General features: G+C 39.9%; 1 long non-coding RNA gene across 1 annotated transcript; it reads right to left on the bottom strand.

The window, feature by feature from the left end:
* Positions 1-1,593: 1,593 nt before the first annotated feature.
* On the bottom strand, positions 1,594-24,939 carry LOC140609024 (uncharacterized). The gene is made up of 3 exons (XR_012011033.1): positions 23,109-24,939; positions 7,908-8,016; positions 1,594-2,578 (listed from the first exon to the last, which is right to left on the bottom strand). It is a non-coding gene; the product is annotated as an uncharacterized lncRNA (long non-coding RNA).
* Positions 24,940-26,643: the final 1,704 nt, after the last annotated feature.

Raw genomic sequence — 26,643 nt, 5'->3', positions numbered from 1 at the left:
TGTGTTAGAAATAGAAGTTAGGTACCAGGGGCCTTTTCAAGGTCCAGGAGTCCAGAAACTGTCCCGAGTCACAAGGGAAGATGTTTCTCACCACCCTATTCCAGATTCGGGGGAAATCCAAGTCGGTGTTTGATTGACAAAAGGTGAAAAACAGTAGGGTATCACCATCAATTGGATTCAGAAAGCAAGACATACAAACTGAGCTGCACTTCTAAGCACAAACTCCCTCCCCCCTGGGTCCTGGCCAGAGGACTTCCTTGGGCATACCTCCTGTGGGGAGCACTTCTCCTAAGTTCCTGTTTCCCTTGGGCAATAGTAACTGCTTCCTCCACTTGTTCCTTCAGACCTAGGGGTAGTGGAAGCTTCCTCCCGCTGTTTGTATCCCAGGCGCTTCAGCATTCTTGGCTACCCACATTTCTACAAATTGGACCTGATGAAATTCTCTTCAATCACCCCCACTGAGCATGCAGGTCATTTCCTCTAGCGATCGTGTCAGATGCGCCAGCACATGAAAGACCATGACAAGTCACTGAGAGCCTGCGTGGTAGTCCAGATGGTAAGTGCTGTAGGCCTGGAGGGAAGACAGGGGTGTGACCAGCTGGCAGGCAGGTGGACTTGAGCTCCAACCCTGACCTACAGGAAGGAGGGTGGGGTTGGGGTAGTAATTTGAGTAAGAGTGGGACAGTGGAGGAGGTGGCAATTAAGGTAAGTCAGTAGCTCCGGTGAAGGGTTAGGGCCGGAATATATGTAGTCACCATTACCAATTAGACAATGTTGATGGAAGCAGAAGGTGAACGTTTGTTGTAGAGAGTAGATGAGGTTGGTGAGGCTAGGCGGGATAAAATTATGAAATATCCTAAACCGTGGGGAAACCCCATGGGGAATCAATGGAAGACTTTTATCCTAATTACTTTTTGTCCAACCTTAGAACTTTTATGGTAGTGATAATTATGATACAGCTATCTAACATTTATATGGTATTTTATAATGTTCAGAGGACCTTCATGGTGCTTGAAACAGGTAATTACCTTTAGCATTCCCCTCAACTCCTCTTCCCTGCCCCCCCATACAATTCTGAAGATAAAGACATGAAAAAAGTCTAAATATGACATCAATTAACCCCCTACTTCTCATGTAAACCACTTCAATCATATAGAATGATTTACTCAACCAAAGAAATGACTATATAGACTTGCATTTTTTTAATACCAAAAAAGCTAAAGAATGGGTTTTTTAAACTGCACAAACTTTCTACCAACACATAAGACGATGGAGGAACAGAAGCAAAATTTGAAGTTCTAGGACTGCATATAGTTTTCGTCATGGCAGTGTCCAAGTGATAAATTCTTTACAGAAGCACTAACATGGTCACCATCCTTCAGGGGCCCCAGAACTCCCAATACTGCTGATGTCTGTGCAACGATGAGAGACCTCTTAGGATGATCCACCAGGGAAAGCTTAGGCAGCCACAAATGGTTTCTAAGTAATCTTTGGGTAGTTCTACAATAAAGATACTTACAAAGAAACTGCAGTGTTTGCTCCCATTTGTAAGCAAGGCAGTGCCACTCAGGGGAGAAAATATGGATTTTGGAATTCAATAGTTCGGGATTTCAATCTGGATTGTGCTGTTTAACATCTCTGTGTGTTTGAGCCAGTTTCTTAACCCAAGTGTCAATTTCTTTATTTGGATGGAAGAGATTATCTAATTTACAAGGCTCTTTTGGAAAGAAAATGAAACGATGCATGCAAAGCATCTGAAGCAGAGTCCTGTATGTAGTGGAACCCCACCCAGTGGATGCTCAGATGCTCCCTGGGGCCTCTATGTATGTGTGTGGAGGGGAGGGCATTATGTAGAGGATGCCGGAAGGCATACAGTTTCTAAGACATTCATGTGCACAAACAGAAGAGACTTGTGGCTTTTATTGTATTTTATTTAACTACGATGATTTTCCTGTGGACAAGCTGTCTTATGGCAAACTGTTCCAAGCCCATTTGATTTTGGTTTCCCGCTCTTGGTAGTTTGGCCTAAAGGGGGCAGTGTAGAACTTTCACTGCCATGAATCAGTGCTGAGGATGGAACTAACTTGCAACTCTCCCTTCTAAAATACAGCCCTGGAGAAAATTAAACAGGAATGTTCAAGGAAGGCAAAAGGGTATTTACTCTGTGGCAACTTTTATTCATCTTCTGGTTACGGTTTCGGACAAATCTGCTCTACTCTTCACTGGGAAGAGGTCTGGGAATCAGGAAGAGACCCTAGAACCACAGGTTTCTGTCCTCTGGTTACATAATCTGGAAGGACAAACACTGCATGTAATTTCTCTGTGTAGCACTGGGATAGACAGTTTCATTAATAATTCCATTCACTTCATGTCCCTTGTCTTCTTTCTTCGGTGTGTGTTTTGGCTTCTATTTGCTCGGCCAGGATCTTAGTGTGAGCAATACAGAGGCCATATTGGTGTGTTCCCAGGAACCGTCACACTGTGTGTCCTCTGCAAAGGAGACATTTCAGCCATCCAGAAACTAGGGGAATTTTGTGCTTCTTTCTCCCTCTTAATTCTTCGATTTTATATTCTCGGTCTGAAAGCCACAATTATTGAAGAGTTAGTTTCCTTTTCAGCCATAGATTACAGGGGAGAGATCAGGACCAAGGTAGAAGGAGCAACTTCCCAAGAAACCAGGAGAAAAGCTTCCCAGACGAGGCCTGTAGCTTTGGCCTGCCTACCCTGGCTCCTCCTGGTCATCCTACCTGGGCGCCTGGCATCCCAATGTGGGAAATCAAACTGTGCCAGCAGAAGGGTCCCAGAGGCACTCCCTTTAGGAAAAGCATGATAGAATTACTTCCTGAGATAATCTAGCAGAATAGCTGGCCACACAGACTAACAAAGGAATCAGCCGCATGAGTCTTAGACCCCACACAGGCCAGCAAAGTTTACACACACACATATCTAGCAAATGGAAGTGAGTGGAATGTATGGAGAGCTCTAGTCAATGATATGCCATCAGTATGTTGCAGCCCACAGAAGGAAATCTGTACACCTGTAGACCCTGGACACAACCAAATAAATCAAACAGACTGACCATCTTGCAATGTGTTGATATTTGAGTTGGTTTTCAATATTCCTTAAATATTTTTTTGGCCTTGGGCTGACTGACTCATTTAACGTGTACTCCCTCAATGTGTATATCCTGTCTTCCTTCCTTCCTTCCTTCCTTCCTTCTTCTCTCTCTCTCTCTCTCTCTCCCTCTTTTTGCCTACCTTTCTTATGTAGGTATTACATGGTGCTCAATCTGAGCTTCTTGGGATGGCAAAAGTGTGGCATGTCACTTTACATCACTTTACACCTTTGGCAGGAAATACTGACAAATCGAGGTATTCTCTCCTTTTGAGGCCAGACTCAGCCTCAGAGTCCCCCTCAACACAGTATCAAGAGTGTCAGGGTCATCAGCTTGGAATGGATAGGCAAGCTGAAATCTATTTGTCATCTCTGGGTTCTATTCTCAAAGTGCTCACAGCCTCATGGTCAGGTGTTATGTAAATAGAAAGGTGGCCAAATTAGAAGGCAGGTGACAATTACTGGCACGGGGCTCTTTTTTTTTTCTTTCTTTCTTCCTTTTCTTTTCTTTTCTTTTCTTTTCTTTTCTTTTCTTTTTCTTTTCTTTTTTTCTTTTCTTTTCTTTTCTCCTTCTTCTTCTTCTTCTTCTTCTTCTTCTTCTTCTTCTTCTTCTTCTTCTTCTTCTTCTTCTTCTTCTTCCTTCTTCTTCTTTTTGTAGGAAGAAACATAGAATTCATTCAACAAATACTTGTTGGGCTGGTGCTGAGTATTCAAAAGTGAATAATGACAGACAAAGGCCCAGCCTACATGGGTCACCAACTCTGGGCTATACATTAGAACATTTAGGGTGCTTTTAAAAAATATCAGCACCCACCATCAACTTACTCTTAAAAATCTTAATAAGCTCATTAGGTTGAGTGCCTTGCTTGTCATATCATGTTAAAAATACCTGTCTGCATATCTGTCCCCCCAACTAGACTGGAAGGAATAGTAATCTCTTCAGTTTTTTTTAAATTAAGGTAAAATTTATACACAGCAAAATACATAACTTTTAAATATTTAATTGGATGAAGTTACACAAGCATATATGCCTGTATGATCATTACTTTAATGAAGATAAAGAACACATTTATTACCCCAGAATGTTTCTTTCTGTCTCTTTCCAGTAAACCTTCACCTCCAATAAGCAACACTATACTATTTCTGTCACCAAACGTTAGATTTATTTCTTGGACTTCACAGAAATGGAATTATACAGTATATACCATTTTGTGTCTGACTTCTTTCTCTTAACGTACCATTTTGAGACTCATCCATGTTTTTGTGTATGTCAGTAGTTTATACCTCTTTATTTCTTAGCAATGCTTCATTGTGTGAATGTACACAAGCTGTTTATCCATTCTCCTGCTGATAGACATTTGGGTTATTTCCAGTTTGAGATAATGATCACTGTGATGATTACTTTTATGTTTCAACTTGAGTAGGCTATGGTACCCAGATATTTGGTCAAATACCAATCTTGATAGTGCCGTGAAGATGTATGTATGTATGTATCTATCTATCTATCTTTATTTATTTATTTATTTATTTATTTATTTATTTATTTATTTATTTTTGGCAGTGGTTAACATTTAAATCAGCAGACTTTGAGTTTATTCAGACTCATAATACTCCATATTATAGAGGTGAATTTTCCTTCATAATGTGGGTGGGCCTTATCCAATCAGTGAAAGGTCTTATCAGAAAATGCCTGGGGACCTCAGTCTTTTTCTGCCTCCAGACTACCTTCAGACTCACAAGGAAAACATAAACTCTTCTCTAGGTCTCCAGCTTGCTGACCCCTGCAATGACATGAGTCAATTCCTTAAAATAAATCTCTCTCTCTCTCTCTCCTTATACGTTTAGAGCACCCTAAATGTTCTAATGTGTAGCCCAGAGTTGGTGACCCATGTAGGCTGGGCCTTTGTCTGTCATTATTCACTTTTGAATACTCAGCACCAGCCCAACAAGTATTTGTTGAATGAATTCTGTTTCTTCCTACAAAAAAGAAGAAGAAAGAAGAAGAAGAAGAAAGAAGAAGAAGAAGAAGAAGAAGAAGAAGAAGAAGAAGAAGAAGAAGAAAAGAAGAAGGAGAAGAAGGAGAAGAAGAAGAAGAAGGTCTCCTTATGCCTTATTGGTTCTGTGTCACTGGAAAGCCTTGGCTAATACAGTGAACAAATCTGCTATAAACATTCTTCTCGAGTCTTTTTGTGGACGCTCTTCCATTCCCTTGAGTAAATATCTTGGATTAGAATCGAAAGGTCAGTTGTAGGCATATATTTAACTTCATAAAAAGTGCCAAACAATTTCCCACAGTGATGTACATTTTTTCACTCCCATCAGCAATAGATGAGAGTTCTGATTGCTATATATTTTTGTCAACATTTAGTGGTATCAGTCTTTTTAATTTTAGCTATTTTGATTCACAGGTCTTTGTAGTTTTAATTCACATTTCTCTGAGGGCTAAAGATGTTAAACAGCTTTCATGTGTTTGTTGGCTATTCATGTTTCTTCTTTGGTGGACTGCCTATTCAAATATTTCACAATTTGTTCCCTTTTGAATCTCAACTTCAAGCATTTAGTAGTCACTTGAAATTAAACTATATGATGAATAAATAAAAGAATATTATATCATCTGTCATCAGTGATTGTCCTGATATGATTATTTAATTTCTGTCTAGTTATTTATAATGCTTATAAAGTACTTAGTATAATGCTTAACACATAGTCACCGGCTAACAATTGGTAGCTATTAGCACTATCCCTATTTTATATGTAAGGAGATGAAGATTAGAAAAGTTAATCTTGACTTGACCAAAGTCACCTAATTAGTAACTGTCAAAATTGTTACTCAGCTCTGGCTTCTCAAATTCTGTATTTCACATTTTTACTTTTTTTTTTTGGTTATTATTATTATTTTTTTGTTATCTGACCAATTAAATAATGGACTCACCATTAAAAGTGTTCTTTCCTTCATTCTTTTGAATATTATTTAAGACAAATCTAATATTACAAATGTAATGGTATTAATCATTTTATATGTTTCAACTCATTTAATTCTCACTACAACCCTATGAGGAAAGTACTATTATTTGTATTTTCCAGACAATTAAACTATAGTACACAGGAGTTATGCAATTGCCCAAGACAACATAGTTATTTAAGAGGTATAGGCAGGACTCAAGCTCTATCTGTCCCACACTAATGGGTATGTTTTCTTTTTTTTTTTAAATCAGTATTCTAGACTGTTCCTTATGACAAGATTAATGGGACATGTTGAATTTGAGGGCTAAGAGACAACAGGAAGAAGACTGGAAAAGCTGAGACACATAGGAGCAAGTTTCCAGGTTACGGGGTGAGGGGCATCGGTCAAAGGGTGGGTGGGGAGTGTAGAAAGACTGTGCATCAGCAAACTACAGTGCAGACCATACTAGGAGAGGTGTGCTAGAAGTGGTAGGAGAAATTGCTAGATATATTCGAAGATGGAAAAATTTCAATAGTTCAATTTCAGAAAGATCTACAGCAAACTCCATTTTTCTGGACCCCACCTTGTTTACAAGAATACGTTTATAATGATAAAATCTTATGATCTATAACAGTTTCCCCAAGATAGTTCACAGTATTCTGGCTGCTGTTTGCTCTTAGAGTCGAAGACAAGTAGACCTAGGTCGCCTGCCTCTGGGGCCCAGGAGCTCCCAGTCATCCTGATAATCCCTCTTCTGTTTTCTCGAAACCCCAGCAACCCCCCCCCCCCTCCAAGGGTCCCGTAGGCCAGACTGACTAATCCCTTCTTCTGCTCAGACCTCACTCTCCTGAAAAGGTAGTATGAGGAGCAAGGAGTGAGTCAGTCTCTTTAAACTGGTAGTACCCAGAGCTGGCATTAATCTGTGTTATCTTAGCTCCCACACAATGAGTAATCATGCCCAGCCGGAAGCTCTCACTCTGGGAAACAGGTGCAAGTTTCTAAAGGAGGCCTTTGTAACCATAATAGGAGGTTAGCTGAAACTCAATCTACATTTACTCCTTGCAACAGAATATTCTTTGGACCATGGTCTGCAGGAACATTCAGGTTCCCTAAAAATTGATATCGGCATCACAGAAACACCAGCAATGTGCCCAGCCCGAACCCAAGGGCCAGCCCAGCTTGTGAAGAGCTGCACAGAGGGTCTGAGCCAAAGACTTCCTCTTGACACTCCAGAAAGGCAACCGCCTAGATGACATGGAGTGACTAAGCCAGGCCCTGCCTACTAGGCTTCACACACAAACATGTTTTTGAAGCCCTTTCTACACTCAGCAGGGAACATGCTGTTCTCTCTGGGAGGTTGCCAGAAACTTATGAGAGAGTCAAATCAATGCCAAGAACAGACACCAAGGCCTCTCTGCTGCTGCAGAAGGGGACACTGTGTGGTGCTGGGTTGCCACCGCCCCTCCTTGCTCCTCTAGCCTTCCCAGCCAAGCCTACGGACTGTTTCCTTGCACTTCTCAACCCATAGGGTAGTTTTTAAGTGATTACTAGAGGCCACTGTACATCTTTGGACAAATGTTAATTATGCTATCCAAAGCCAAGTGCAAATATGTTTTCTAGTTTCATTTGTTTTATATATCAGTGGTTCAGGCTATGGACCTTGGAGTTAGGACCCAGGAGAATAACCACCAACTTTGCCCATTTTTAACAGGTACAGGCAGAGTCCAAGTGCTGTTCTCCCAAGTTAGCCCTCTGTTCTAGCTCTAGCAAGAAATACAAAGGTTACTTGAAATCTAGCCAGTGCAAGCAAAGTGAAGAGAAAAATTTATCTTCTTTCACAGGTACTAACCAGATGTCTCTCCAACTCTCTTCCAGAGTCTTCCAAATCCTCAGTGTCTCCATCAAGACCCAGTTCTAAAACCAAATATTTAGAATTTCTTCTTCCTTTATAATAACACCTATAAGAATCAAGTGCCAGTTTTTAGATAAATATATTTAAGCGAGTTTTTCATATATTCCCCATATTTGTATAGGGAATGGCTTCTTCTTTGAAAACTATTTGCTTAGTTCTGTTTTGTTTTTGTTTTTTGTGTTTTGTTTGTTTGTTTGCTTAGTTCTGTTAAGTTTTTCAGATTCACCTTCTTATCTGGTTTGTGAAATTGACATTAACCAAGAAGCTTCACATGGTGTCAAATACCTGACCTGTAGGCATCCCCCCAATTTCTCCACCCATCCATCCATCCACCCATCTAATACTTTTTGAGCTTAAAGTTCCCACAAGTAACTAATCACCCCTTATAGCCCTGAAGTTGAGAACCTACAGTAATTAAGAGATGATAAATGTCACATAGATCCAATTGCTTCTTAAGCAACTGAAAATAGAAAAGCCCAGGGGAGAATGATCTTCGTGACTGTGAAGGATTGTATCACGGAGAGATCTCACCAACCATATGCAACTACAAAATATAGAAAGCCAAGCCCAGGCAGGATAAGTTCATTCCGGGCTTGGGGCCTGCTAATTGGTTTCACATGTAAGTGGATGGATCTCTCATGGGGCCAGATTCCAATATGGGGAGAGAAATGAGATCTTTCACTAAAAGAAATGTCTGCATCAGACCAAAGGAGCCTTTAGGACACTGGGCTGAGTGCTGGTGTGAGGATGATACTTGATTTAGGGAGGTCTTGATGGGTAAAAAGAGCTGAATTTGAATGCCATTCAGTCATTTCCTAAGCATGACCTAGGGCTATTTATTCACACTATTTATTTATCAATAAATATTTATTGAGCCCTATTATGTGCCAAGCATGATGTGAGGTGATGGAAATTTCCCTGCTCTCATAGTGTAACATTAATTATTCTTTGGGCTTCACCTTCCTAAGACAGAACAACACCTGTGTGTGGAGTTCATATGCACTGTATGTGTGACAAGATATAGAGTGGGACTTTTCTTATTATCTCATAACAGGTAGATGATCATTCGAGGACAGATGATTGTGATTTATTAAGAAGCAAATTCATTTTGCTGCCCTCTCATCATTCTCTACCCACTAATCCAATCTTGAGAGGACTGCCCAATTGCGATCTTCAGCCTCAGAAAGAGTTCCCTGTCTTCTCCTTCCATTCTTGGGGGGCATTCTTTTTAAAATAAGCCAATGGGGGTATTCCAAAAGGATGATTTGTATGGATTGGAGAGGGGTGCCAGCAGGAGGTTGAGCCTGGAATCTCATTTCTCAGTTGGATATCTACTTATGTAATGGATTTTCTGAGCTGCCCTTCATGCCTGCTCGGGCTGTGGGAAAGAGATCTAGGGAGAGAATGTGGGGTAAAGAAAAAAAGCAATAAGGGAATAGGACACACATTCCCATTATCTGGCAGGAAAAAGATGCAGAGTCTTCTACAGGTCAAGTGGACCTCATGAAAGGCTTGAATTATTGTGATGTGTGTGTGAACCCCACCCTAAACTGTGATTTACTGAGATAAGAGACCCCAGCAGCAAGTCTACACAGGGTGAGTTACACAGGAATGGGAACCAGGGAGAGGGGAAAAGATCCACTGGAGCTGATTTCCCATGGGAAGTGGCCAGGCAGGAAAAGGCTTCCAAAGGGCCTTTCAAGGAATCATCACGTATCTCCCAGGAGGTGCTACATTTAGATGGTTGCCACGGAGGAGAGGAGAGATCACAAGGGCAGCTGGTAAGTAAAAGCATTTTTGCTCCCTTTGCAAATTCTGTCTTCCTATCTTCAACATTGAAAGGGACCCAGAAGAAGGCAGTTGTAGAGGGAAAGCATCAAGAGAAGCCCCCGCTCCCTGCTCATATCCTTGCCTCAAGCCAGTCCCTGGGAATGGGAGGAGATGGCCATTTCAATTGGTTAAGAAACTGAAGTGGGTGGTGCTGGCGTTGCCATCAAGTCTTGAGAAGGGGAGAGTTGATGGAGCATGTTTTAAAGCCATAATTGGAGAAAAAGAACACTATGGAGTTTGAACCTGCTGAGGTCACAGTGTCCAAAAAAATTGCTGACAAATGGAAAGAGCTCAACAAACTGGAGGTGCTCTGTGAATGGAAGATAAGACAACACACGAACATTCACTTGCACCTTTGGCCAAGCAGACCTGGTGGTCATTTATGTGGCAGTATTAAAAAGAGCCACAGAAAATTATGATAACACCTTTGGAGCAGGATGATAGGCTGGTGTGGAGTCAAAGGCAGGCCACTCTCAAAATGTAGCATATTGATTATTTTGCATTAAAGTTACTTAAGAAACAGCCAGTGTAAAAAGAATACTATTTTCATATTCATTTCATAATTCATTGATATCCTGGTATGAATACCCATAGCTTATTTCAAAAGTGTTTAGAACTAAGAAAAATTTTTTAAATTGTTGAAATTCAGTATATTTTGCATATAAAATGTATAACATATATTACATAACATTGAATAAACTTAAATCTCAAAAACATAAATACTAAACATATATTATTGGCAAGAAAAGAGCAATAAAAATAAGGATACAAAATAAACTATTACATAAAATGAAGAAAATCAATCTTGAATATTGAAAATGAATTTAATTATTTGTTTTTTTGACAAGTATAATCTTAAGAAGAAGGTGTATCAGTGGTGTGATCTTTAATGGTAAGCCTAGTGTTTGGACACATATTTCCAGCCTCTAGAAAAGCTCTTTCATGCTGTATACTGGTTGGGGGAATAGTGAAAAGATAAATATAAACTAAATCCAAGTATCTTCCTCTGAATTTTTTATTGACAAATAATCTCACATTTATCTGATAATATGAAAACATCTTTAGAAATTTTTATTTTTCATAAAGACTTCAACATTTCCAGTGACAGGGAGCTGTAGTTTTTGTTACTAAGGCCAGGCAGTCAATTTGTAAGATGCCTGGTTCTTAGCTTCTGCTGTGAAACAGCCTTTGTTCAAACAAACAAAACAAATCAATCAGACAGGTAAGGAGTTTCCATCCTTAAATACTGATTGTTTTCGCCATCAACCTGACCCCACTCAAAGTGCTGATATCTTGAAGGTTAAGACTGAGTCTTTGTTCCTTATAATTCTCTTCCAGGAAGCTCTTTTTTATGTATTCCCAGAAGGCTAAAAAGAAAAAACCCAGTTTCTTTCAAGAAGGAGAACTAGAGTGAATTTGATCTGGGAAAATCTAGGTTAGTGTCGCAGTCTTTCTCCTACTATCCAGACACCTTGAAAGATAAAGCCTCCCTTTTAATGCTGGACTTAACTCTCTAAGTACTTCTCAAAGCATTAATAATTCAGATGACAAATTTCTTTAGATACTGAAATAACGACATCTCTCCAATAAAATATCAGTACTTTGGTACTTAATGAGTAGCGTGGGTTCTAGAATGTTGAAAACCTACACTGCAAACACGAATTAAAATCATCTTGCTCAGAAAGTTTTTCTCCATTAAGCCACTAGAGTGTCAAAATTACATTTTAAGGATAAGTACATACTGGCTTAAGGCAACTCTTTATAGGATATCCTTACATACATGAACACACCCAAGGAGTCTTCCCACTAGACAGTATTCACTTGGCATAATTGTTTATCAGCTGAACAATCAAGAATGTAACTAAGTTACCAAGTTTGTTGTCTTTGGAGGCTGGGCAATGGAGCAAAAACAACATGCAAAGAAGAGGATAATTGCAATTGTAGGGTAGGACCAGGGAGGGAGGTGCAACAGATTGGCCCTGGAAAGTCTGGGGTTGCCTCAGGAAGGCAAAGTGGGCTTGCCAGAAATGCGATGGAGACAGGAAAGGGCAGGAGGGTAAATGGGTGCCTCATCTCTGCCATCACACCACATTGGACACCCTCTTGTGGTAGATTCCTTTTATTAAGTGCAACTGAGAAAATTTATCTTAAAAAAGAGACAGTCCATTCTTTTAACAGCTTGAGGAAGGAGGAAAATCATACATAGTACATACAAAATAAAGTGAAGAAAAGCACAAGTTAATATAGTTACAGAAAACATACAGGAAACAATAGAGGGGAGGAGATATGACAAGAAGTAATGAAATGGCTAGTAAAGGGGTATGTTTTGAGCCAGATTTTGAGGAGAAGTCGAATGTGGTTTAGTAAGGAGGAAACGTCTTTCCACACTGCAGAGAATACTATTTGCAAATGTATTATCTTAATCCAGGTACCTGAGAAGACAGTGTGAGGTGCATTATATGAGCACATGCTTTCTGGAGGAGTGTAATCCCAGAGAAGCAAGAGTGAGGAAGAAAGTAAAGATATAAGCAAGGAAAAAATCATGTTACTGACTTCTAGTTATAGGAAATTCAAAAGATTGCTCAGTCATACAGAACATCTCAGAAAGTCCTTTGGTAGAAAGAAGGACAAAGAATTTCTCTACTGACTTCTTAGGTCTCCTGTTTCTCATCTCTAATTTTCCCATGTGTTAAGTGTCTGGTCTTTCCTCCAGACAGCTGCTGGGTTGGGATTCAATCATCAGAAACGCTGTGGTGTCTACCATGATGAGAGTAATGGAGCCCATGTCAAAGGATGGCCTTTCCTCCCACAGTTTGCAGGGGATACTGAGATAACCAGAGTGTTACATGATGTCTTCAGAGTTTTATGACCATTGGAATGGGATGAGCCCAGTCAACCATTGCTGGCCTGCTTTTATCAGGAATCAGGGCAAATAGGACTCTGGGATGGAGATGATTGAGTCATCAAGGATCTGAGTTGCCTGAGAGGTACAGAGATGAAAATGGTGCAGAGATGAAAATGGATGATGAAAACCTAAGCATGTCTAGAGAGAATGGGGTCTAGACAAATGTGTGACTTAGTGTGTGATTTGGATGACATTCCATCAAGGGACTCATAGGTTGATTTGAGTGAGTTTGAAATGTGTGCCATTTTATTGTGCTTATTATGGCTGGTAATATGGTTTTACCTATTTAATAATCTTTTCAACCTCCTTTATAAATTGTAGATGCTGGAAAGCTAAAAATAACACTTTTCAGACTCTAGTGCAGCTAGTATTCTGGTTATGATTTCGGTCCTGCCAAAGAGATACACTCATGAGGAACTTGTGAGAAGTGGAGAGAGGGCTACAAAATGCAACTGCAGTAGCAGCAGGTGCATAGTCTAGTAGCTGTGATCATATCTCCTGTCGTGGCAGCATCTGCAGCTCCTGGAGGCCCTACTCTGTGGTGTGGCTTTGGAAAGTTCTCCTGGTTGCTCAACCCAACGGGCTTTTCTCTTCACTAATTTGTAAGCCTTTTAATGATCTTTAAAAAAAAAAATCTCTTTTGCTTAAACCAGTTAGAGTAGATCCTGCTCTGTGGAAATGACTAGTGAGGTCTTTAGAGAAAGATTGAATGAGACAGAGAGAGTGTGTGTTGTCTTGGTCTGTTCTGAGTGTAATAACAAAATACCATAGATTGAATGGCTCAAACAACAAAAAATTGTTTTCTCATAGTTCTGGAGGCAGGATAGTCCACGATTCTATGTCTAGTGGAGTTTGGTATGTGGTAGGAACTCTCTCCCTGGCTTGATGACAGCCATCTCTTCCCTTTGTCCTCATGTGGTCTTTCCTCTGTGAGGAGATCTTCCTTTTCTGATAGGATCGCTAATCCCATCACAAGCCCTCCCCCTCAGGACCTCCTGTAACCACTTCCCAACAGCCCCATCTCCAAACAGCATTGCAGTAATAGTTAGGGTTTCAACATATGAATTTCAACATATGAATTCACACAAACATTCAGTCCATACCAGACAGAATGATGAAGTCTACCTCTTAGATGCTGTGCAATTCAGTGGCCACAGTTACTAAATCTGATTGTTGCTCTCAGCCCATGTTCATATAGATATTACCCATGAAGAAACACAGAACCATGAAGGTACCAAGTGCACTTGAGAAGTAATACCAAATATTAAAAGAAGAGATCCTCCACAAAACATGCACCATATTAAGGACCTTATCAGCCCCAAACAAGAAAAGACATGGTGTTTAATTTTAACGCTCTGCTGCTGATGAGGGAAAGCCCTGGAGAGGGCTTTCAGTACACTCTGGAGAGGTGAATGCTAGGGAGCTGTATCAGCCTGTGTGCTCTGCATAATCCCTAATGTCCTTCTCATAGACCTTGATCCCTTATTATGACCTCTTCTCCCCTACCCTGGCCCTACCTAGCAGGTGACTAAAAAAATTTTTTTTAAGATTTTATTTATTTCCCCATGAGACACACACACACACACACACACACACACAGGCAGAGACACAGGCAGTGGGAGAAGCAGGCTCCATGCAGGGACCCCGACATGGAACTTGACCCCAGGACCCCAGGATCACGCCCCAGGCCAAAGGCGGCACAAAACTGCTGAGCCACCTGGGCTACCCTAAAAGATCATTTTAAAACTGCTGCATGCAGATGAATAAAGAACAACTTTCCCCTAATTTCCTACTTTATTTAGAAGGTGTGCTAATGCCAGTCAACCCAGAAGTATTAAGTAATTGGTCTTCATCTAAAAGTCTTCTGGCTAAAACCTTAAAGCCAGACCTATCAAGGTGCCCACAGAACAAGGGGTTTTGGCATCCATTAAAAGGATTCTCCATCCTTAGAAAGCATTTGGAATTCTAACGGACATGGATTTTTTCCAACAACAGGAAGACGAAAGATCACTTGTATCTGGTACTTGATTGAAACTGAAGCTATGAAAAAAAAAGAAAGAAAGAAAGAAACTGAAGCTATGTGAAAAACAGCAACAAATGATGTTTGTAGCAAGTTATTAGTCAAAAATCATCTTTATGAACATATGAACATTTCAGGGCCCTATCTTTATACTTCTTACCAAAAGCAAGGACAATTATTTGCAAAACTCTCAGCCAAAAGTAAACTTCATATTGATCCTGATGAAACAATTAAAAAGATATAATTTGTTCTCTAGATCTTTGCCATTCAAAGTACGGCCCATGAGGCAGAAGTAGTAGCATCACCTGGAACATTGTTAGAGATTCAGTTTCAGGTCCTGTTCCAGACCTACCAAATCAGAATCTACATTTTAATGATATTCTTACATGATTTGTAAGGACATTAGAGTTTTCAAAGCTCCATTCCAGATACTATAAAATTGTTCATATGGCCAGTTGTTGAAATGATTCCATTCAGCATTTAAATGTGTGATGGCAGGGCACCTGGGTGACTCAGTGGTTGAGCATCTGCCTTTGGCTTGAATCATGATCCTGGGGTCCTGGGATCAAGTCCCACATTGGTCTCCATGCAGGGAGCCTGCTTCTCCCTCTGCCTGTGTCTCTACCTCTCTCTCTGTCTCTCATGAATGAATAAATAAAATCCTTAAAAAATAATAATAAATGTGTGTTGCCAAATGCCTATTGAGGATCAGAAAATACTTACTTTGTGTCCATATTAATACTATTATTAATTTAGTCAATATTTGCTGTATTGTGACTCTAATTTTATCCAGTGTTATTTCTTGTGTTTTCCAAAATGATAAAGAGTACCTATGCTCCTTTAGCTAATTGTTTTGATCATATTTCTGTTGTGTTTTCAGCCTCCAATGATAGATTATCATTTAAGGATTTTTCAAGAGCCTTCTGACATACTCCTCCAGGTTATCCTGGCAGACACTTAACTCTAAGGCCATTTCCTCATTCTTCCTTGCTTACAGAACCATGATTTAGTTCAGTGTCAGGATGTTTTTAGCTCCAGTCTAAATAAATCACAATGATCTTATGTCCCTTCACCATATACTCAATTTCCTGTCCTCATGTAAAACCAAGGGTGGCCATGTGACTGAGATCTGACCAAAAGAAAGGATAAGCTGGGGGCTTCTGGGTAAGTCTTTGCTCCCTAATGAAAACAACAGAGAGGAAAAGGTAGCTCACTGGCACCATGATTACTTCTTTCAACCTAAACCACACACAGGAAGCCGGGTGCTGTGAGAGCCATCTTGAAGTAATCAAAATAAGGACAAAAAGTCAACTTACTGAGAAGGGCAGAGTAATGACATGATCGAATCAGTATCCGTGTTCTGGATTCCATTTCCAGAATTTGGGTTATGGAAAAAGAAAACAAAGCAAAAGCCAAACCAAACCAAGACCATAACAAACCTCCCATCCTCCAAACCCTATCTAAGATACAGTGAGTCTACTTTGTGGTTATAATGCTGAAACCATTCCTAACTGGTACAAATAGGAATGCTTGTAATAGTCAAGGAACTGCTCTGTAAGTCTGGGGAGTTTTGGAACACAGGACTGGTAGCACCAAGTAGGGGAGCAGGGGACCTGGATTCTGATAAAAACCTCTCAACCTCTTAGTTGTATAACATTGTGAACCTGGTTTTTCAGGAACTTTGGCTCCTATATTTATAAGGTCAGAGTTCAAACACTCAGTGCCTTCTTTTCTGTCAGAAGAGAGAAGAATGGGCCAAGTTTTGGAGCTTTTCCTTCAAATGAGGTTTTCTAAAACTTTCTAGAGAGTTAAATGTCTTCATTGCTGTTGGTTGTTACCCCTAAATAAGGTTTAATTACGGTATCTTCCCAGTGGCATATTTTTGATGAATAAAGTACTTTTCTTTCTCTTTGGGGGATTAAAAAAACCCCAACAACTCAAGTTTTAATAAGATTTTTTTAAGCAACTGTCTTCTTTTTCAAACTAAACAAAATTTTATGCTGAAATAAGCCAATTTCCTCATATTGTATTTTAAATAAGGATTAAAAACAAAGCCACATCTAGGTCCTATGGGGAAAATAAAAACATTACAAGAGAAGTTTTGTTTTGTTTTGTTTTTGTTTTTTTAAGGAGAGAGAGAGCAGGGGAAGGGCAGAAAGAATCTTAAGCAGGCTCCATGTTCAGCAGCTCAGAGCCCCACATGCTGCTTGATCTCATGGTCTTGAGATCATGATTTGATCAATCATGACTTGAGTGGAAACCAAGAGTTGGATGCCTAAATGACTGCACCACACAGGAGCCCCTCTAAGAGAAGTATTGAATTAGCATTTGTAGTATTTTAAGTGGAGCAGATGTTAGGTAAAATTCGGTGCAGATTTTTCAAACTTGTGGGCTTAGTAGCTCATGTATATTCACCAAGTGATTTTAATCCACACAATCTTTTAAAAAATTAGAACTTGTTGCCAGCAATTCCTCTGTTCCTGGTCCACCTAACGCTTGCCCTGTTCTTGCATTTGCTCCATGTCAGAAGCACTGGCACTCTCTCAATGCCAAAAGTGTATTATGGTGGGTGATGAGATCGATAATGGTGGATGTTTCAGGTTGAGCTGTGTCCCCTCAAAACGATGTTGAAGTCCTAACCCCAATACCTGTGAATGCTATCTTACTTGGAAATAAGGTGTTTGTAGATGATCAAATTAAGATGAGGTCATTAGAGTGGGTCCTAACCCCAAATGACTGTGTCTGTATAAAAAGGGGGGAGTCGTGAGCACAGAGAGGTGGAAGATAATGTGAAGACACAGGGAAAACACCATCTACCAGCCAAGCAATTTCCAAGGCTGCCAGAAGCTAGGAAAGAGGCATAGAACAGATCTTCTCTCACATCCCGCAGAAATAATCAATTTTTTCAACACCTTGAGTTAGACTTACAGCCTTCAGAATTGTGAGACAATAAATTTCTATTGCTTAAGCCACCCGGGTTGTGGTACTTTCTATGACAACCCCTGGAAACTCAAAACAGTAGGGGAGGACCTTCACAGTTATATTCTGAGGGAGGAGTTCCAGAGCAATGCAGCATGGAACCCAATGCCTGAAAGTTGAAGTCAAAGCACTAGTAGGATTTTTAAAATATTAATCTTTAAAAAGTATATTTGATGGAACCGAACTTGAGAACAAATGAGTGATAGAAACCTCCTACGCTCAAAATTTCAAAATTGTATCTTCCCCTTCTTGTGGGTCCTTACCCCTGAACTGATGTCATTACCTCTAGCTTCTCCTGCAGAACTTGTTTTTTCTGATGTGTGCCTCATCGGGCTGCCATTTGGTAGACTGGTAGACTGGTAGATTTGAGTCTCTCTTAAATGTAAAGGTCAAAAGGTACTTTACTCTCAATATTAAAACAGGTATCTAGGGGCACCTGGGTGGCTCAGCACCTCAGTCGCTTAAGTGTCTGCTTTTAGCTCAGGTCATGATCCCGGGGTCCTGTGATTGAGCTCCATGTTGGGCTCCCTATTCAGTGAGGAGTCTGCTTCTCCCTCTCCCTCTGCCTACCACTCCACTCCCCTGCTTGTGCCCTCTCACTCTCTCTGTCAAATAAATAAATAAAATCTTTAAAAATAAATAAATAAGAGAGGTATCTATATTGAATATTTCTTTAACCCTGATTTCTCTAGATCTCTGCCACCTTTGGATGAAACATGTTTGAATGTCACCTAAACCCCAATCGGACCCCCACAGCATTAGTAAAACCCTTCTAGGAAAAGCTGTAACATTCCTTAAGTTTCTGTTTCAGTGTTCCACTCACTATAAAATTCTTCTTGGATTCCTCTTGACATTGCAGTTCAAAAAAATTGTTTATTCTTGCATTATCTTTAGTAGAGATCACAACTGTGTGATAAGATAAATTTGTGTCCATTGGGGGGAAAGAGTTTTATTAGTCCACAGGCTTTGTTTTAAAACCCTAGTCCCTCTGATCTTAAAAGTTTTGGCTTTCAATTTTTAGCATTTGTATTCTTTTCTTTTTTTTAAGATTTTATTTGTTTATTCATGAGAGACACAGAATGAGAGAGAGAGAGAGGCAGAAACACAGGCAGAGGGAGAAACAGGCTCCATGCAGGGAGCCCGACATGGGACTTGATCCCGGGTCTCCAGGATCAGGCCCTGGGCTGAAGGTGGCCCTAAACCGCTGAGCCACCCAGGCTGCCTTCACGTTTGTATTCTTAGTGTGGGATTCCACATCAATTTCTAGATGTAAAGACATAAAACACCAAGGTGGAAATGAATTTATTTTTTTGTTTTTTATTTTCTTTTTGGAAGTGTTTTTCTAATACACCAAGTAAAAATAACTAGTATGCATGTGTGGAGGAAAACATCCCACCATAAAAGTCCTAGATAGAAGTTAAAAGCCCTATACACAGAGCTCCTCAGGTGAGAAGAGCACAGCAGTTTTTTAATGTTCCTTGTAAAAGGAAGGTACAAAGACATGCTGAAGTTATTTTGCTTGCCACATCAGCATTCCTTTGAGGAGAAAGAAAGAAAATATATTGTTGAGAGTTCTTCAGTTTAGGTCTACAAAAACTTAAAAATGTTTTGACTTTCAAAGGCACTTTTGCACAGTTGCAAAACCACTTGTCTCCTCTCCAGACTATTCTGTATACAAATGTAATTCTAATTTTTTACAAAATACTGCTTTGATCATTCAGCTCCTTGGTCAAAATCGATTATGGCTTCTTCCCATGTGTCAGCTCATGTCTGCACTTTTCAAGACCCTTGATACTCTGTACCCATCTTACCTATCACAAATGTTATTTCACATTTTCCCATAATTAAATGTATTACCTTTATTTTATTGCGTTTCTCTCCTGTCAGCTCCAGAACTTACAGGTTTACACACACAATACTTACACACACACACACACACACACACACACACACACACATACCATATGTATTCTGGCCCTAGGACTTTAAAGTACTTACAGTTTTTCTCATTTAAGCTCTCTGCTTATATCTTTTTTTCCTATATACAGTCTTCTTTAAAGCTCATTTCCTTGTAGAAAGTTCTATTTCCTTCTAGGAAGCTCCCTTGATAATTGATATCTCCATATCTATCTACTTTCTTATCCCTGCTACTTATTTAGTATGGAACTATATGGTACTTGTTAAATACCATTTTATAGTGCTTTCTCACTTTTTATCATAATTTAATATAATTTGGGGGGGCACCTGGGTGGCTCAGTTGGTCAAGCATCTGCCTTTGGCTCAGATCATGATCCCAGGGTCCTGAGATTGAGCCCCAAGTCAGGCTCCCTGCCCAGCAGGAAGTCTGCTTCTTCTGCCTCTCTCCCTTTGCTTGTGCTCTCTCAGTTTCTCTCTCTCTCAAATAAATAAATAAAATCTTTAAAAAATAACAATTTAATATAATTTTTAAGCTTCCTATCTCTCACAGATGGAGTATAATGAACAAACCTTCCATTTCAACAGCCCTCTTTCTACCTCTCTGTAGAACACTGCAACAAAAACTCACTGCAAAGCACCCATATTTGAGGAACCAGAGCTATCAAAATGCGCACCAATCCCCCTCTCCTGGTGGTAGAAAACAATCACTGGCAGTCACCATAGCCATCACCACTTATTTTATGTATAAGAACCGATGACCTGGGAGCTGTAGATATTTACAAAAATGGCAAAATCTTACTAAAGACAACATAGAATTACAATGGCCATGATAAGGAATGTTCCAATTAGATTATTTAAGAAGTGCACTTGAAAGTGAGGGTTCCAAAATTAAACAAACAGAATGAGATACTTATTTTAAATTCACAAGCAGAAGCCTCCAAAAGTTTTCAAAATTCTAAAATAGTTTCATTAAAAGATTCCTTGCAAAATGCTAGTGAGAGAGAGATAAAAGGCACCTAAAAGAAGACTATAAGAAGGCGGTTATCATACTGAGGAATGCCTGCTGCCCTCTATCCTCCTTCATCTGAGGGCTCATTCTAGGGATCCTCTCTGAACTGCCTTTCCACTCTGAAAAGACTGTTAAACAGTTACCTCTTAGGCCACCTGAGGGGCACCTGGGTGGCTCATCGGTTGAGCATCTGCCTTTGGCTCAGGTTGTGATCCCAGGGTCCTGGGATGGAGTCCCTCCCCCTCCCAAGAAATTCTTTAAGGCCCCTAGTTTGGCTTTCGACCAGGGGGTGAAAAATATCTGAAGAGGGTTGCCTGTAGTCTCACGTGGCTTTTCTTTTCTTTTTTTAAGATACTATTTATTTATTAATGAGAGACCCAGAGAGAGGCAAAGACATAGGCAGAGGGAGAAACAGGCTCCCTACAAGGAGCCTGTTGCGGGACTCGATCCCAGGATCCTGGGATCCTGGGGTCACGACCTGAGCCAAAGACAGATGCTCAACTGCTGAGCCATCCAGGCATCCCCCTTAAAAATTTTCTTAAACCCAGGGATGATCCTCAAAAGGTTTTGTAAATACATTGACTCCCAAGCCCAGGTGAAATTGGAAATACGATTTTATGTTGTTGTTTGCTTTCCATATCCAGACCAGTTGGTTATTGATCCTATTTTTTCCCAGCTATTGCCTTCTTATTTGTCTCATTTTATATCCTAAGAACTTGGCTTAGCTTTCTGCCTGCTTGGGACATGCAGGTTGTAGATTCCTTTGGCAGTGACTCTAGATCTTCTGAAGGTATTTTTTGTACCCTCACTGTGGATGTCTCTTGGGTCCATGGGGTTAATACTGCTACATATATGTACTGTACCAGCGGCAAACTGACAAGATACCTGAAAGGATTGAATAACTTTATCATCAGAAATGTTTTCTAAATCTGAAGAGGATATTTAGAGACTGGGGGGACTTTTCAGGCTTTCTCCTCTAAGTGAAATGTATCCAGAGAGTGTATCTTTCTTTCCTTCACTATGGTATTAGCCGGGAAAGAGGGTGCCATATCTGTATTTCCCAGGCCATTGGGGGTAACTTTTCAGACTGGCATGATGCTGGAGAACCCCTAGTCTGTTTCCCCGTTTCTAGTTAACAACCTCAAATGTGGGGAACTTTGTGCCCCAGCTCTGTTTAAAAAGAGAGAGAGAGAAAGAGAACATAAGGCAAAGGTAATGAGAATAAAATTGCTTGCGTGGTCTATAGATACGTAAAATTTTAGTGACCTCATGACTGTCACTTTTCCTGTCCCAAGCCAGCCACAGTTTGAACCAGAAACTACCAGGAGGAATTCATGCTTCGAGTTACACTTCCTTTGGCAGAGCCCTACTGCTCCGATTAGGAGTAAATATAAATGAGGCTGTAATCAGGAACCTCTCCTTAACTCTTGAAAATATTGCAGAATCCGAGGCCAAAGCAATAGCTGCCCAACAAAAGTTCTTAGACTCTTTGTAACTAAACAACGTTCTTGATAATAAGATTGCCCCTGATTATCTTTTAGCAAGCGAGAAGGTGTCTGTGCCGTGACCAATACCACCTGCTGTACCTAGATAAACAGTTCTGAGGAGGCTGAAACTGAGCTTGCTCACTAAGCACACTGCTTGGTTTAAATGGGTGACTCTTTCAATGGGGTCTTTCTTTGATTGGTTTGGGTCTTGGGGATCATGGCTCTGAAGTGCATTGCAAACATTGGGAATAGTTATCATAATAATCTCCCTGGTGCATTGTATTCTCTTAAAAGCTTTAAATGCATGTTTGCAGCTGCCAGCCATTAAGCAAATGATCTCCCTAAGAGTGGCACATCTAAAAAGGGAGAGAATGGCTGACAAAAAATTGTGAGCCTGATGTCTCGGCCTGTGAATACCACAGGCCCCCTCTAATTTTTCTGTTTTCTATCAAATCCATTCTACACAATGTAGCTCCAAGCAATTTTAAAAAACAACAACCTCTTAAATATAGGGAACAAACTGAGGGTTGCTGAAGGGGGGGTTATGGGCGGCTGGAGTAATTGGGTGATGGGCATTGAGGAGGGCACTTGATATAATGAGCCCTGGGTGTTATATGCAATTGATGAATCACTAAATTCTACCCCTGAAAACAAATACTACACTATATGTGAACCAACTTGAATTTAAATAAAATCTTGAAAGAAAAAAAATAAAAATAAAATCAACAACCAGAAATCAGGCACTATCTCCTCCTAAATTCTTCTCAAGTCTTAACTGCCAGGAAAAAAAAAAAAAAAAAAGACTTAACTGCCAGATTTTTTTTTTCTTATGTAATCTCTACCCCCAGTGTGGAGCTTAACCTCCAAATCAAGAGTTGCATGCTCTACCGACTGAGCCAGCAGGCACCAGCCAGGTGCCCTGACTTACCGCCAGATTGTAAAAGAAATATGCGAGGCTGGCTAGGTCTTTTACGGTTTGGTCTCTACTTACCTCTCCCATTTCATTACCAATTTCAGTTCTCCTCCAGATGTCCGTCACCCAGCCGGCTTGTCTTTCACTGAAACTGCCTTCCCTTTAACTGCTGATCCATTCCACTGGCGGCAACCCCTCGCCCTACCACCAGCCCTGCTTTCCAAATTTTTCTGGGGCCTGGGTTGAAGGTCTGATCTTGAAACTTTTTTTTCTTAAGATTTTATTTATTCATGAGACACACAGAGAGAGGCAGAGACACAGGCAGAGGGAGAAGCAGGCTCCACACAGGAGCCCAATGCGGGACTTGATCCGGAATTCCGGGGGCAAAGGCAGATGCTAAACCGCTGAGCCACCCAGGTGTCCCTGATCTTGAAACTTAAGATAGTAAGAGACTCGCTTCCCTGGAGGTGTCTGTTTATTTCAAGGGATGGTAAAATCCATCCTGAGGCATGAAGATGTTCAGAGAGTACTCTTGGAATAAGACCCTTGTGTGGAGTTCATTTCAGAGAAACTTGTCTTGTATCTCCCCTGGAAGCATTCATATAGGGGCACCTGGGTGACTCTGGCTGAGCGTCTGCCTTAGGCTCCGGTCGTGATCCCGGGGTCCTGGGATTGAGTCCAGCATCAGGCCTTGGCCTTGCAGGGAGCCTGCTTCTCCCTCTGTCTGTGTCTCTGCCTCTGTGAGTCTCTCATGAATAAATAAAATCTAAAAAAAAAAAAAAAAAAAAAGAAACATTCACTTACATTCCAAAGAGTAAAAACCCAGTATACTTCCTATTGTCTCCCAAAGGAGACTGTGTGTACTTCAGGGAGCAGCGTTCTCTCTCACACCTTACAAAGGGGGGCAAAGGGGAAGACAGCCATCCCTCTTCTCCATAAACTCTCCTATTCCTTTGAGGTTCTCCACCTATAGGACCAACTCCAGCAAGTATAATACAACATCTGCCTCTCATCCTAACAACCTTAGAAGGGGGAAATACTGGGGGTAGGCTACCCGGGCAATTTTTTCTTTCTTTTTTTCTTTTCTTTTTTTTTTTTTTTTCCTGTAAGTAAATACAAATAGTTTGTCTCTGCCTCAGAAATCTTGTCTCTAACTCTCAGGATAATATAAATGAATATAGATATTAAAACATACCAATATTTACAAATTTAATTTCTATGTTCACAAATGGACTATAACATCCTCGAGTGTAGAATTCCTTGAGATTCATTAGGGTATTACTAGCGCCTGGCATATGTGGTGCTTAAGAAATCTTTGTTGATTGCTTGTTGAGCAAGTAAGTGAATTGCCTCAATGCCTGAAGAATGATGATTAAGTGTCATTCAGTAGACAGTGAGAGCTGATCTAATAAACCAAAGCTCGTGATGGCTCTGCAAGGAGGCAAGGGCTTTCAGTAATATGGTCTGAAGAAATCCAGGAGCTTGCAGATGGTCAGTAGGCTCAATGCTGATGAGCCAGTGGCAGTGTCACCTTCCCTGATAGGTTAGCTATGAGTCACTCATTCATATGACCTTAGAACATCACTCTGACTTATTCTTTTCACAGGTACCTTCCTCCAAGAAGAACTGTTTATTCACAGCAGAAGCTCTGCAGTGTGCACTGCCTTGAATCAAATCCCAGCTTTGTTCCTTTACAGGGGCAGCTTGCTGAACATCTTGGTGGCTCAGTTTCTTATCTGTAGAATGGGCAGTACATTAATATTAGCAATGCTGTGAGAGTAAAAGGAGTTCATTTATGCATAGGAGTTAATAATACAATAGGTTGTTGTGAGGGGGAAAATGAATTAATTAATGTAAAATCCTTAGAAAAATAAATGCCACATGAGTTTTACAGAAATTTTTTTTGGCCTATGTAATATTCAATTTAGAAAGGGTTCAGAGAGAGAAGAAAAAAAGTCCAGTTAACATGAAAAAAATATTTTTGGCCATTAAATATATGGTTAAAAAAAACAAGTCAAAGTTATAACCCCTAGATTCTTTGGTTAAGAAAACATTTCTTCGGGTTCAGTGGCAAGTTTTACCCCTAAAATAATTTCCCCAAAATTAGTGCACGGTAAGTGAAATCCTGCCTGGAACTATCCAGATTATGTAAAAATAAGAATCACATCTGACTCTATACAGAATGCAGGATATATTTTTTAGTTACAAAAGCACTATTGTCAAACATTCTAAGAAAAAAAAAAAAAAGGCAGGAAAACATTCTCTACTTTCCAGCAAGCCAGAGAACTGTTTTCAAAGTCTTTTTTAAAACTATGGTTAGTACTTGTGTTTATTATCATATGGACGTCTGCTTCCACAAGATGAAATATAATATTTAGAAGGGGAAAGAGGCTGCCTAGGGAACATCTGAAGCCTAATTGTTACTTTAATGACTTAAGTCTCTTTTTATTTATTCAACAATTATTGAGTGTGCGCTTTGGGCAAAGTTTGCGTTAAGCCGTTAAGCTGTGTGTTTATTTATAATGTGTAGTGAGCTGGCTTCTCCTCAGTATTCAGGGAAGGGCAGCCTGTGCAGTGCTCTCAAAGAGACCTCAAAGAGTTAATAGATCTCATTAGGTAACACATGGCACCACCATCCACCCAATTTTTGGTTGGCCAACATTACCAAAGAGGTCAAGGTCTTTGTTTGATCCTTGCCTGAAGAGGCTTCAGTCTTGCTCAGCAGTTTTGGGTCACAAATCATACTTTGACCTAACAATTTAACCCTGGGGTGATAATCAGGCAATGGGGTATATTAGAGCAAATGTGTTACTATCATTGATATTGTGTGTTCACACTATATGACTTCATATCAGAAGGATGGTACTTTATTTTTATTGCTATCAACTCATTTGTAAAGAAATAGGTAAAGAGGATTGCCTAAGAACACGGTATAAGACTTTTATTTTTATTTTCAATTTTTTATTTTATTTCCAGATCACAAATTTATAATTTCAAACAAAAGTTGCTATCCTTAAAAAAGAGTTTAAAAGAAAAAGGCTGAGTTCAGGGCAATTTTACTAGCTATATATATTACCAGCTAATATATTTTTGGGCTAGAAACGCATTAAAGGGCATAGTTTTAATGAAATTGATAATAATAATAAAAAAAACAAACCTCGAGACTTTGCTGTTCAATATGTTATTTGTCTTAGATATTAAAACATCCTTTTACATTTATGGAAAACAGTATGCTAATAAATAATTCCTAGCTATATTGCATTATTTGACAACGAGTCCCAAGTTATTTTCATTACATTAAATGGTAGCAGTAAACACGAAAATGATGTCTCATAATGCATTGATAAACTTTATCATTTTCTTGCTGAATTTATCACTAAGACAGCTCACATCATTTTCACATCATTTGGTATATTCAACATGTTTTTCAAGGCTACTGACATTTCTGTTGGTTTTGAGTGGCTTTTAATGTTTATTTGCACTTGGGTAGGAACTGAAAGATCTCATTAAAAGACAGTTGCTCATTTCCATTAAAGGGCCATGAAATGGGCATGGGGATATGTTTTCATCTGAAGAAAGAATACTCACAGATCTGAAACACTGACCCATTTGC

The sequence above is a fragment of the Canis lupus genome, chromosome 18, assembly GCF_048164855.1.
Source record: "Canis lupus baileyi chromosome 18, mCanLup2.hap1, whole genome shotgun sequence".
Lineage (NCBI taxonomy): Eukaryota > Metazoa > Chordata > Mammalia > Carnivora > Canidae > Canis > Canis lupus.
Note: the sequence above shows the minus strand (reverse complement) of the source record. Positions and strands in the feature narration are given on the sequence as shown.